The 13,607-nt window shown below is 44.0% G+C and overlaps 1 long non-coding RNA gene across 1 annotated transcript; it reads left to right on the top strand.

The window, feature by feature from the left end:
- Positions 1-839: 839 nt before the first annotated feature.
- On the top strand, positions 840-8,372 carry LOC144148989 (uncharacterized). The gene is made up of 3 exons (XR_013318137.1): positions 840-1,202; positions 2,697-2,966; positions 5,851-8,372. It is a non-coding gene; the product is annotated as an uncharacterized LOC144148989 (long non-coding RNA).
- Positions 8,373-13,607: the final 5,235 nt, after the last annotated feature.

A 13,607-nucleotide genomic window follows, 5' to 3' on the forward strand; every position in this document is an offset into this window, starting at 1 on the left:
ACAAACTCAGAGGTTTTCGCACTGTTAGCAGTCGTTTTACACGATGGGTTTGATGCGCCTGACATGCCAGGAGTGACATCGCTTGTAGTATTAGAGCGACGTTGCTTGTCTGCAAGACGGTGCCGGTCAAACAAGCGTTATCAACGCCATAATTCTAACGGCACATTCCATTTATTTCGTGGCTGCCGTGGCTTGCGCAGAAAAGGTCGGGTTGACTGCGATAGCTTTTCTTGAGTCAAATAATGGAGCTTTGGCTCAATCGCTTGCAGCGCTAGCAATGCGGCCTCGTCTGCAAGACCGGTGCGCGAGAAACAAGCGTTAGGACAGCCAGAATTTCAAAAATGCAGCATAAACTAGACCATCGTTGAAGGAGGCGATGACTAGACACAAGCAACAATATTCGTTGACAACTTACGTAAGTATAGAGTTGTTTTAGGCGCCTCGAACACCGCCCGTCGACATAGCTGTTTGTTAGCGCGTCCGTTTACTGTTTTGTAGGTCAATGGTTCGATTCCTCGTCGAACGTTTTTTTTTTTTTTTTTTTTTTATGTGAGGGTTTCATTAGCTCCTTTTTTAACGACCAGGGTAAGCACCTGTTCCTTGCTTTCTATCACGCCGACATTTACCGCCCTCTTCCTAAACCCAAAGTAGCTCGTTTTCTCGCACGTTCTCTCTTGAGAAGCCCGCCGTGAAAACAAAACCAAAACAAACGTCAAACCTCTTTACAATATCAGTATATATGTCAATTACTTTATGTGTATTCACTTTTTGTGTTTAAAAACCTTAAATTTAAGTTATAAACACATTTCAGACTTTGAAGCAGAAAGATAATTACCAACATTACAGTAGTAACACAATTTTCGTCAAACATAGAGGTGCTGCATTTGAAGTCTGGCAACTATCTCTCACTTTTGTGTGTGTTTTTTCATGGCGTTTTGTGCCGAGTGGTTGGTGGCGTGATTTAATCTGTTTTATCTATTTCAAGCTTAAATCATAGTTATAGAAGCTTTATGGGTGATGTCTACCCTTCTAACCTACGCGTGTGTTGAACATGGGGACCCCGGAAGAACGATCATCGCCGGATAAAATACTGCGCGTCAAAAGTGGATGACATTGCATCAGAACAAAGCGTGTTCGTGTGTCCGCGAGATGAAGACGACAGTGAAGGAGAATTTTACGTTGGAAACATCGTTTTTGCTCGGGTAAGTACGCATTTTTTATTATTCTGTATTTGGTTGGAACGAGTTCTGGTGTTTATGGGTCAGTAATTCGCTAGACCCCCATCTCGTTTGCTCTGAGAGCCTAGTGAGTTAGTATACTTGTTTGGCGCCCAGTCCACCGTTTCCGCAGAAGTCAGCATCAATTTACGCTGAAGCTAGACCTTGGCTACGATGCTCGCGCTATGGTACACGGCTGCTAATAATTTCACATCACGCAAGGCTCTTTAACACCGGGGCGTTTGTTTATGTGTCTCTCAAACAGTGCCTTTGCGGTTGCAGATCGCAGTCGCAATTTCGCGTGAGTGGCACAACGCTGTGATTAGTCCTCCCTCGTGAATACCCGCGGTATACCAAGAAATAACATGAACAGGAGGTTCCCTGGAAGTGCATGTGAAAACGCGTACACGTGATTCCATGCCCCCCCCCCCCCCCCCTTTCACGAATTCCGTGCAGTGCGCTTCGCAGCTATTGCGCTCGCGAGACCGGCGACCGTACGCCTCGCGGTCTTCGGGCCGCGATATGTGTGCTGTTCTCGTGAAGCTCGACAACAGCGAAATTGCCGTACTCGCTCGCCAACGCGCCCCGACAGCGTACGCGTCGACCGGGTGCTGACGGAGTTGTGCTGGAAGAAAAGCAGGCAAGAGATGAGGGCGCACGAGGTGTAGTTAAACATGAGAATTTACAAAGTGCAAGGTGGAGAAAATAGTATGCAAGGGCCGGAAACGGTGAGAGAGTTCGGGCCGCGCGCCAGCGAGCGAGTGCTCGCTGGCACGAATATTCCGGCACGAATATGACGACGCCCGTCTGAGAGTTCATAGAGGTATAGAATTCACATACGTGCAAATTGAAGGTGAAATGCGCGCATGTGGCCTCGCAGGGAGTTAGCATAGTCTCGGGGTAGTGGGGGAGATTTCACAACGCCTACGAGGCGCCTGCCGATTCTGTCAGAGTAGCTCTCGGGAAGTCTGGGGGTTGATATCAGAGGCATATGTATTGTTTAAATTAGTGCAGAAAATTCAGCCAATTCGCAAGTTCTCATTTTCGCAAAACCGCAGGCCATACAGAGACTAACAAGAAAGCTGTAGGCACTCACTCAACTCGATTTATATTGGAGAATTGAACGTGCAGATACAAGTCAGACATTGAAATTGAGGAGCCTGAACTATCACACACCAGTTCCGATTGAAAGCAAGGGATACAGATGAGCTGCTAGCATGCGTTCCATGCAAATTAGCTCAGTAGCTAGCTTTGCATATATCATGCATACCCCACTCACAGTACCTGCGGGTCTAATAAATACATTCTTACTGTGACCTAAATTTCACTTGGGGTGTTCGGGGAATGTTCTTATTAGTGCCTTGGAGGTTACTGTCTTTAAACGATTAAAAATCTACTTGATGTAAGCATTCGTGCTTTGTGTGTGCTCTTCTTGTATTTCAACAAGTGTCAGCACACTCACAGATTATGCACCTGCAGGTGCTGCTGCTGGCTGTCCTGGGTCAGCTGCCTTCCAGTCCAGTTTCAAAGGCTTTGCCAGGGCCTCCCTTGGCCAACCGACACTGCACCTGCTGTACCCAAGTACTGCCTGGCCTTTCGTTGGTGCTCCGTATGCTTTGCCGCCAGGAATGGTCATTCATCCATCATCTGGCCGCTTGGACCACCCGTTCAGAAGTCAGCGCATTTGCTCGACACATCGGTCCAGGCACTGCTGCCATATCGGTGCACCCACCGATTATGTATTTTCAGGTTAGTTATTGCATGTTGTGGAACTTGCCATGATGTATACCTGTTAGCAGTGCTGTGGCCTCTGATTATTTGAAACATTTTCATGAAGCAGTGCTGTGCGTATGGAGCGTGTCATTGCTTAGCAGAGATATTGAAGAGAATCTGGGGCTGACGACTAAAGGGCAAGAAGAGAAATTGAACTGACTTTGAAGCAAGTATTCGTATGTAATCAAGCCAAGCAAACATTTAGGATCTTTCGATATGGTTTTAAACTTGCAATACAAACTGGTCTACTTCAGATCATACTGGTAATAATCATACTATACCGAAAAGTACATCCCGCAGTCTGTAGAATTCTGACAGCGCTTTTTTCGCAGTCTCACATGACAGGCACTAATCTCAATGGTTGGAAGATAGTCGAGGTAGCACCAGTCTTTAAATCAGGAGACGGTACTTCACTATTAAATTTCCCTAACAAGCACCATATGCAAGGTCAGGAAACATTTCATCCACTCTCAGGTCGCTAATTATTTATAAAATCACAATATCACATTCGATTATCACCACGGTTTTCACAAGGGTTACTTGAGAAACACAACTTTCAGGATTTGTTCACGATCTACATTGATCCATTGACACAGGCTTACAAACTGCGGTAGTTTTTCTCGATTTTTCTAAAGCATTCAATCGCATTGCACACCACAGACTACTTCGCAAACTTCACCCTAATGTCCTCACTTGAGCAAAAGATTTTCATTCTTCTCAAATGCAGTTTACTTCTAATAACTGTATACTTCTTTTGCTCGTGCCACTTTGTTGTCCCCCCAGGCAGGTTGCTTGGTCTATCTTCCATGTTGCATATCCTCCCATGTAGGTCTATTTGCAGATGATGTTGTAATTTATCACACAATTTCTTTCAACTACTACCGTCAATGCTTTCAATCTGATCTTAACACAATTAACTCCTGGTGCTGCAAATGGCTAATGTCGCTTATCTCTAAAACAAAGTGCATGACTTTAACGGTGGCAAGTCTCGGATTGTAAATACTTACTTCATTAACAACAGCCTGATTACCTCTTGAGACAAAGGTGTTTTGGTAGGCCGGTAGGGGAGGGGGGATTGCATGGTGGATTTCAAAAGGTACATCGATTGGGAAAATAAGACGTGTGATTAATATTTTCATTTGCACTCCAAAACTCGCTTTATTTCATATGTTTAACCCACTGCCGTGGCTAGGGTGGTGTGCTGTGGAGGCGAATGTCGGTTAGATACCGCTTGGTGTAGCCGCTTTTCAGATGGAGGCAACACGTAAAGACGCCCATGTTTGGAGATTTCGATGCGCACAAAAATACCCAGTTGGTCAAAATTAATGCGAAGCCTTCCCCTACAGTGCTCCCCATATCCCAAGTGTAGCTTTGGCATGTTAAACCACCGTTTTTTTTTTCATGTTTTTGGTATAGTACCAGCTGCTGTAGCAGGTGCAACTTAAAGGTAAAATTATACATAATGTTTCCAAGAGCTAAATATAAAGGCCATATTGAAGTGCGTTTATGGGTCTATCTCATAGCAGTAGTGAAAGGTTATATACTCTGGTGCAGGTTAAGAACGCCAATGGCTCATGTGGTGTAGTCCAGTGTTTGACGGAATGCCGTGTAGGCAGGTAAAAGCATTATTGCAGTGATGAAACGTAGGTCACTGACCAAGTCAAGAAAGCCATTTAACGGTTTGTTGCTTGTTCACGGTGAGCATGTGTCGTGGAAAACGAAGCTATATATTGGGCATTACGCGGTGCAATGAGTTTGCATAGATATGGTGCAGATTGCCATCCATTATGTTGATAATGTTGGGCGTCGTCTGAACAATGAGGGACTCGAGCAGTAATCGAGAAGATAGATTGCACTCAGTTGTCAGTAATTTTGTCTTGTTCCAGTCGACCACGTGTCCCGTCCTCTCACGGTGCTCTGTCAGTGGACTTGTTTTTGCATGGCCCTTGTTCACTTCGTTCCAGTGCTCCATTAATCTTCTGTGCAGATTGCCCGTTTCGCCAATGTACACTGATTTGCATTGAGCGCATGGAATCTAATAAACAATACCCGGAAGCTTGGAGCGTGAGAGGGGGTCTCTCACGCTGACAATGTCAGAACGCAGCTTGCTAGTGGGCACATGCACAATGTATGCACTGCGTGTCTTGAAAATGTGTGCGAGAGTTTCACCGATGTGTGGGACGTAGGTAATTGCTGCACGTTTTGATGCAGTCGTTGTCCTGAATATAATGCCTAAAGCATTATATTCAGAAAGAAGCGAAGAGGGCGACTAGCAAGAATCCACATTGACATTAGCAGGCAGAAGCGTCCACAAGGCCTGTGTCAAAACGTGCTGCAATTCTCATCCTACACATCAATCAAACTTTCGCACGCATTTTCAAGAAACACATTGTGCACATCGTGCAGGTGCCCACTAGCAAGCTATGTTCTGACATTGTCAGCGTGAAAGACCCCCTCTCACGCTTCAAGCTTCCAGGTGTTGTTTATGTTTTGAACAAAAAAAGTGCCATTTAAACGTGACACCTCCTTCCTTGCCGATTTCTGATGCCTGATTGTTCAGTTTGTGGGGATACGTTTAGCAGATTGCTCACATGTCTAACCTGTATTTGTGCTTGAGCAGTCAAACGCTGATGTTAGCAGTGAAGTAGGTGAAAATTGTAGTTTGATTGTAGTTGTGTGCAGATTACCTACATTGTGTTAATTCGTAGAAAAGCAAAATTGAGGTAACCCTGCTAACTGTTCCGCATTGCAGCATTTTATTATGCGAACGTTAAGGAGTTCAGCTGCTTGTTAAAGGTGAAATAAACAGTGGTACAAAAAGAAGAGCATCTACTAAACAGAAATATCTTCACAATCGCAGGATGCCAACGGTCCGCCTACCAACTTGTGTCCTGCATCGTTTCTGCTGGCTGGAGCGGTTCATGGAGCATTTTCCAGCTTCTGAAAGTTTGTGGTCAAGCGCTCCTCCAAGTGAAAGATGCCGCAGAGCGATCTTTTGTTTTAATGCCACAATTTCACGTGCTCAGCAGCAAATTTACTCGTAAGGCTTTTTAAATATTCATCACCCAAGAGGGCGTGTTACCTTCGTCTTCGGTGGAATGTGTCTGCACTCAGGTTATTTGTGACAGAAACAATTGGACCACGTCATGAGAGTCATTGAGGCCTTGTTGATTGTGCATGCTTCTGAAATGACATTTTCATTAAGCTGAATACTTTCCACATATTACGATTTGTGAACAAATTATGGTAAAAGTCATGATTAGTTGTACTACACTGCAGGAAGGAAATGCCAACATACGTTTTAAGCACCTCTGATATTTCAGATCGTTGGCTGGTGAGCAATAAAACAAAACTGAAATTTTTTTAAAGTAAAATCAAATATTCGTTGTCACCAGTGCATGACCATAGTAAAAGCTATCTAGTCACCAAATTTAGAATTAGACACGAAATGCCAAGAAAAATAGGGAAATAAGCTAGACAGCTGGCTACAATAAACAAATTCGTAAAATTCCTCAATGTCTATCAAATGATGATTCAGGCGGGTTAGTTAAGATGTCAGTGGGTTTACACACCCAACTTGCAGGGAAGCACATGAGCTCCCAATATTAACATGTTTTTAGTGAAGACCGTCTTCCTTCATTAAAGGGACAGACAACCGATTTTTGTCGAGTATATATTCTCTATCCCAAATGAAAGGGCATCACTTAAAGCACCTTGACGAGAAACGGTTTTGCTGATAACGCCCTAGAACTTTTTAAATCGAATTTTTTTATCTACGAGCCGTATGTGTCCCTCCCAAAACTAATGCTGGCAACCATGACATAGAGTAGCTCAGCAACATACTTTTGTCTCTATGCGAAATAAAAAAACGATATTTAAAAACTTGTTCCCAGCTAACAAAGTTTGAATCGCAGGCTTTCCTGTTCCTTTTGTGTTTTTTTTATGCAACGGTCTATTTTGCACGAATGCGCCATCTGTTGGGATAGACGATAGGTAGAATCTGGCTTCACGTTGTGGAGGCGGGAAGTTCGATTCTCCCCTGGCGCGACGTTTCTTTCTTTTTTTTTTTAAGCTGCCATTGGCGTATTTGAAAACTGAAATCAAATATTTTGGCAGAACAAACGCCCCTGACTCAGGCAGAATCTTCAAAGCTCCTTCGCTGGATCTGTTTACTGAACGCTGCCGTTGATTCTGGGCATGGAGGCTCAGTTAGCCACACTGAGAGGCACCCAGCGACGGCGGGCAGCATGTCTTTAAAAATTTCAGAATAATGTTTAGAAATACATTCGCAATTTAACCTCGTACAAATACTTGTGTTAAAAGGTTTTCAATACGTAAATAAACGTTTCAGCAGTTACAGTAGCTGCTAGGTTTGCAGGTCACGTGACAGGGACACATATTGCAGTGTCAAATTTCGACACTACGAACCGCCACCCTTCCGATTTCAGGAAGTTTGCTGCCAAATTAAAATTATTTCCGCCAGTTTGTTTAGAAATTGCTTGTGGTTATCGGGCTATATAAAACGCTGGCTTTCGTATGAGCTAGAGAACATATACGCGACAAAAATCGGTTGTCTGTCCCTTTAAGCTGCTTTGCACATTGATGCCAGTCTGATAAATGTCCTGAATTTTTGTTATGATCAATCTTTGTATGGGAACCATATATTTTTATATGATGTCGCTGTGTATTTCTGAAACTGTATCTAGTCACTAATTCCAATTTGTCGTGGTCAGGTTTTTTCAACTAATTCGTAGCTTTTTTAACAATTATGGTATATTTTGTGTGCCTAAAGGAATGCCTCATTGCATGTTTAGCCTATGTAGTGTTGAAAGCGGACATTTTGCTTCAAAGTGGAATGTCGGGCTAGCAACAAGGCACTTCGCGTGCTGCTCACTTTCATTCATGCCATTATTTTTTATATTATCATTTAAAATTAAAAGCCAACCAATTTGCTATCGTTTTAATTTTGTCACCTACTTTATACTTTCTTTTTTTTCAACTTTGTGTAAGGATTGACTATCCATATTTTTATGATACCAAGGCGTTGGACTGGGCTAGCTGGTACATGTTTGAATGGATGAAAAACCATAGGAAAACCCAGGACACAGAAGAGAACGACGGGAAAAACTTGTGCCGTCATTCTGTTTTAACTGTTTCCTGTGTTTACCACTGGTTTTTTATGCATTCAAACATTTTTTATGAGTTTGTTGAACAGTGATTAGTTTAGGTGTGTTCAAACAATTGTTGGCTGCGAAGGCTCCCTGTAGCATTTGTATAAGTGCTCTCTGCTTTTTTTTTTTGAGCCAATACCCCACCACCAGTCTTCATGAGGTGGTCTTTTGTAGAAATAAGTTGAAATAAATATTTGTTTGCATTGCTTTACATGTTTTGAAAGAATTTCTTGTTCATTCTTGTTTCATTCAACCCCGTTTCAGAATCCTGCTTAAGGCATTTCCTCTGTTATTTTTTTTTCAGAACCAGGAAGGGTGCTCATCCTCGGTTCTTGCTGAAGCAGCAGTATCCATACTTCACATGTGAGCTCTGAACACACAGTAATTATGGTATGAAACATTCTACCAGTATAAGCCTGCTTTGTAGACGTCATTGTAGATGTCAAAGCTCTTGACAGTGTAGTCCAATGTCTGGTGTAGCGGGCAATGTCTACAACTTGTAAAAATTAATTTTGTGGCTATAATGTTTGTGATTATTTTAAAATGCACGTCAACTACTATTTAGAATCGCTGTATAAATTGGCAGCCATTTTCCTGGTGGATACAGAAAGTGAAAAAGCGCATGTGTAGAGATTTCAGTGCACCTTAAATGTCCCAAATTTGCTAAAGCTAATCCAAAGCCCTCCTTGTGGTGCACTTCATATCCCATGTACAGTTTCGCGTAAAAACAGCTAAAAATTTATGATCAATTTAAACTTATTTTAATGTTTTTAAATGCAAATATTCTCAGTTTAAGCTGCCATATTTAGAGTAAAATATTTTGTAACAATTATATAGCTACCAAAGGTTTACAGAAAAGCTTTTTGCTTTTGGTTGTGCACCTTCTTATCAAAAGAAAAATGTTGTTAAGAAAGGCAGAAGAAACCCAACTATGGAAATAGCAAACCCTAAAGCTGCGGATAGAATGAATGTTTTGTAGAGAATCTTTTGCTGATTTCAGTTCTAGTCAACTCTAAAAAAGTCTATCGACGTAGAATGCTTACCGTGAGGCACCTCGTAATACTAGCCAAAACTAATGGGCCCTGGCTGTTGGCTTTTCATTTGCAACAGTCTGTGATGTTTGCAGTTCTTGTTATTGCTATGTGGGGTCATTTAGTCTAAAGGTATGTTTATAAAACTCCAAATACCACCAAACCTTGCAAGTGCTGTACCATATGAATATTTTTCCGTAAAGCAAAAAGAATAATGCAAACGAAAATAAATGGCTTGGGTACCCAACTTTTATAAGTAGATTATGAGCCGCAGTACGGAGGGAACTATATTATGAGCCGCATTACGGAGGAAACTATACATTTTGCATTTGGTCTTCCTTGATATTGAACCTTCCTGCTCAGCTCAAGAATAAGGCACTAAACATTGCAGGTAGCTACCTTGATTGGAAGTTTGATGCAATACTAAGAAGCCAAGGGTTTTAAGGTTCAAGGAAGTTTTGTGTGGTTGAAGTGTTGCCCACCTAATTGCTTTCACTGCACAGCATGGTTAGGCTCTGCAGTGAATCTCGAAGGATGTGTACTGCAGTTCGGCAAAGTGAACATATAATTGGTTTTTTACGAAGTTTTGGGTAATCAACTACCTCTAAAGTTATAACTGTACTGAGATGTGGCTCCTGACTTTTTAAATTGATGTTTTAACAATCGGTGACACAAGTTCAAGGAAATTATCAGCTGATGTTGAGCTTCAATGGAATGTCTCACAGAACCGAGCTTGGAAAGCACGAATGTTTCATACCATAATCGTGTGTGATATTGTGCAATATGTGGTCTCACACCTGCTGCACCTGTGAACCGAGGATGACGCACCCGTTTTGTACCCCTTTAGGTGGGTGCTTTTGCAGAAGATGCTCCTACAGATTGGGGTGCTAAGTAGCACCCTAGGATACTTTTAGGCGGAAAAGGGTGTTTATAAGGCACCTGTCTTCTGGGGTGCTTCACAGAGGGTGCTCCTGCGGCGACAAAATCCAAGCACCCTAAAGGGCGTAAAATATTCAGTTTTTAGGGTGCTCCTGCGGCGACAAGCTGAAGCACCCTTTTGGGCGTAAAAATTTTTAGTGTGTATATGTGGGCAGACATATTTCTACCTAGAAAGCTAGACTCGGAGCGTGTGTTAGCAAAGCTGTTGGGGACATTCACTCGCGTCGGCTTGCCCTCACACCTGTTCACTGATAATGCTTCGTATTTCAAAAAAAAGTCTCTTCCAGCACATTGTAGAACAACAAGGACTACCATGAATAGATCAAGTGGTTTGACATCTGGCTAGGTAAACTTCGATAAAAAGATCATTATTCAACGGGAAAAAGCACTGGTCTACGAGAAACCGGTTAACGCCTATTCCTTATCGCAGAACGCAAATGAGCTCCGAGAGCACCCTTCTGCAGCGCAACGGTTGTGGTTCACCTTACAATCGATGGTGTGGCTTGCTAACCTTATCGCACGATTGCGACCCCGCGTGAAGCCTTCGTTGGCACCCCACCTGCAGATTGCTTTTGGTCTTCGATCTTATTCGAACGTCCATGGTCCTGGTTCGCCCCTGGACGATTGCAGCGATTCTCCGGTTCCCCCGCGGAGCAGCGCCGACCAGATTTCTGTCTAGAAGAACTAGCTGTTCCCAGGAATCCTGCCCCGGGCCACCCAGGACGTATACCTGCGCACTCCCACATGATGCCGACATAGACTGAGCGGCACACCACCGCACGTTGTTGGTTCTCGGCCCATTCAGTGCCGCACAGGGCAGCCCCAGATGGCAAGCGAGGGTTCGACATGCTATACGACCCCGGGAACAATCTTCATTTTCGGATCCGTGTCCCCTGTTTTAAGGGGAGATGTGGGAATCGCTTCGGCGCACCTCGCCGCGAGCTCTATCCACCTCCCCCTGCTCGCCCGCCAAAAGGCCACAGGGCACAGATACTTGGGAATGGCATCGGAGTAGGTTGCGGCACGAGGGGGTGTTGGTTGGAAAGGGGGCAGTCGGAGGAAGCGCGTTGCGGACACTCTCGTCTTTGGACCCATGAGGAACTTTTGTGTCTTCCCAGATTTGTGACGACGGATTTCGAAGGAGTGGTTCGGTATAGACGGCTATCATGTTAGATAAATAGCTCTTCAACTGAACCACAGTGTTCCTCATACCTTGGTATGCCTTGGAGTAGTCATGCCCACAAAGTAAAGATAAATAAATATGAAGTAGTAAAGAGTAAATGCGCCCAAAGCAACCTCTTCAGCAAGTGAAGCCAAAAGCTAGAACCAGTACAGAAACAAAACTACCTCGGACAGGTTGTCAGTGCTGGCCCCAACCAATAGAGAAAAAAACCACTACAGAACAGGTATTACCTGGGGTCCAACCAAAAAAGCAGTCGGAAATATTAAAATGTAAGCTACCTCTACAACTCAAAAGAAGAAAACACAACCAATGCATCCCCCTTTGATGATGTCGAGCGGAGACTTGGCGAATTCCTAAGCAAGGATAAGACAACCTCACGTCGCATCAACGAACCGCGAAACCACGAATGATAAGAGTAACACTTAAGGACAGCAACCCACCTAACTTGATAAGGGCAGAAACTATTGGCGACTCCATGTTGGGGCTCGCCACCTTGCGGCCGTCGCCAGAATCGCCCTAATCAGGTCTGGTTCCGGACTTCCCCATGGCGCAGCACGCTTGTTTAGCGTCGTAGCTGTGACGTTGTCGTGAAACCACGGGAAGAAGGCCCAAAGACGATAAAGTAGACCCGTAAGGAGCTTTATTGCGTCCCCTTCCGTGTGACGGCACGATTGAGGTTTAGCAGTGCATACTTTTACCACTTCCCGCGAGAAGCAGGTGACGCACGTGCCTCGCAAGACGCTGCGGACACGGAACCAACGGATTGAAAAAAAAGTGGCGCCCACCACGCAAGTTTGCCCAAAGCACTTCGCTCAAAACGACAACTACCTCACAGGTCAGCAGCTATTTGCTTTTTTTTTATTGTGATGAAGCCGCATTGCTTGTGCCCCGCGTACTTTCTCTCGGCGTGCTTCCCCCATGTGCTCTGTACGAATATGTAGCTGCCTTTTTCATATATCTTTTAGATGCTAAAGATCTGCGTTAGTGCTAATATTGTCAAGAAACATGTTGATTTTGAAGCCTTGATTTTGAATTAGCTTGGAACATCGTTTTTTTACTTCGCGCTTGAAGCAGTGCCTCAAGCGCACCTGCGCGGCCGCCCCGCGCGCAACTCGACGTGCGTGAAGCTCAAGTCGGTGAATGGCAGAACTCCCACAGCTTCGACAGCTCCAAGTAGCGACAGCACGACGTTATCTTATCGGCGCACGCTGTGTGGCCTTTGTTTACTCTTATCGCACGAGATATTCTATTTTAGTCGTTTCCCGGAAGCAATTTGTGCATGTTCCAAATGGCCGCAGTGATCCGAACGCCTGCTAACCAACTGGTACTACTTAGTAATTACTATTAATTAGCGAACGTCGCAGGCGGCTGCAAATCAAATTACTCAAAATTGGATCTCAAGGCGGGGAATCAAGAGATTGCTAGAAAAAAAAAAATGTGCCGGAAATTTAACGTTCACCCCGAATGCAGAGCAATTTATAACACAGCCCGACTGCATAGAACCTGACTTAACCCGCAGCTATCCAACGCACTAAACACTACACCACCACGTAAGATGTCCGCTTTATAACTTTATCCAGCACCCGTAAGTGGCATTCTGTCATCGCTGTCATGAGAAACTAAATATTTTCTGCAAAGCGTTTACAGCTATTTGGTATAAACCAAGTATTCTAAACAAATCTTTTTTATAAAAAAAAAGTACCTCTGATATGTCCAATAATTTGCATTTCAATTCGCGTGTTGTCGTGGCATGCTAGCGATATTTTGAACTGTTTTTTTTTTCATTTGGTTTTATTTCTTGACAAAAATCAAGGGGAGGCTGAGACTAAAGGCGAACGTGGCCTGACAGAGGCCTCAGCCACCCACTCAGCTACGAATCGAAGAGGAAGGTACCAAAGAAAACAGCAGTTTCAAGTCAGGACCTGCCAAGATCCTGATGCAGTGAAACTGCCCGACATGAACAGCTGAGCGCAGAAAGGCAGTTGAGGATGCAGCGGTCCATCGACCACTACTGTAAGCATAAGTTGAAAAGCATCCTCTAAAAACGTACACAGCGCCCATTTTCTTCTACCTTTCATGAAAACAGGGCAGCTAGACGTCTACAGCCGTATCCTGCAGCTCAGGAAGTCTTAACACGCCGCTGTTCCCCACTGCTGGATTTTGTGCTGTACAGGTGACACGACAATGCTCATATGCCATTTTAACCAACATCGTTATTCGAGCGAATGAGGGATATTAACATTTTCCAGGAAGAAGGAGGGCCGGAAGACCAATTTCTTCCAGCTTGTGTCAC

The sequence above is a fragment of the Haemaphysalis longicornis genome, unplaced genomic scaffold (genome assembly GCF_048455015.1).
Source record: "Haemaphysalis longicornis isolate Haplotype H1 unplaced genomic scaffold, Haemaphysalis longicornis Haplotype H1 scaffold_8, whole genome shotgun sequence".
NCBI lineage: Eukaryota > Metazoa > Arthropoda > Arachnida > Ixodida > Ixodidae > Haemaphysalis > Haemaphysalis longicornis.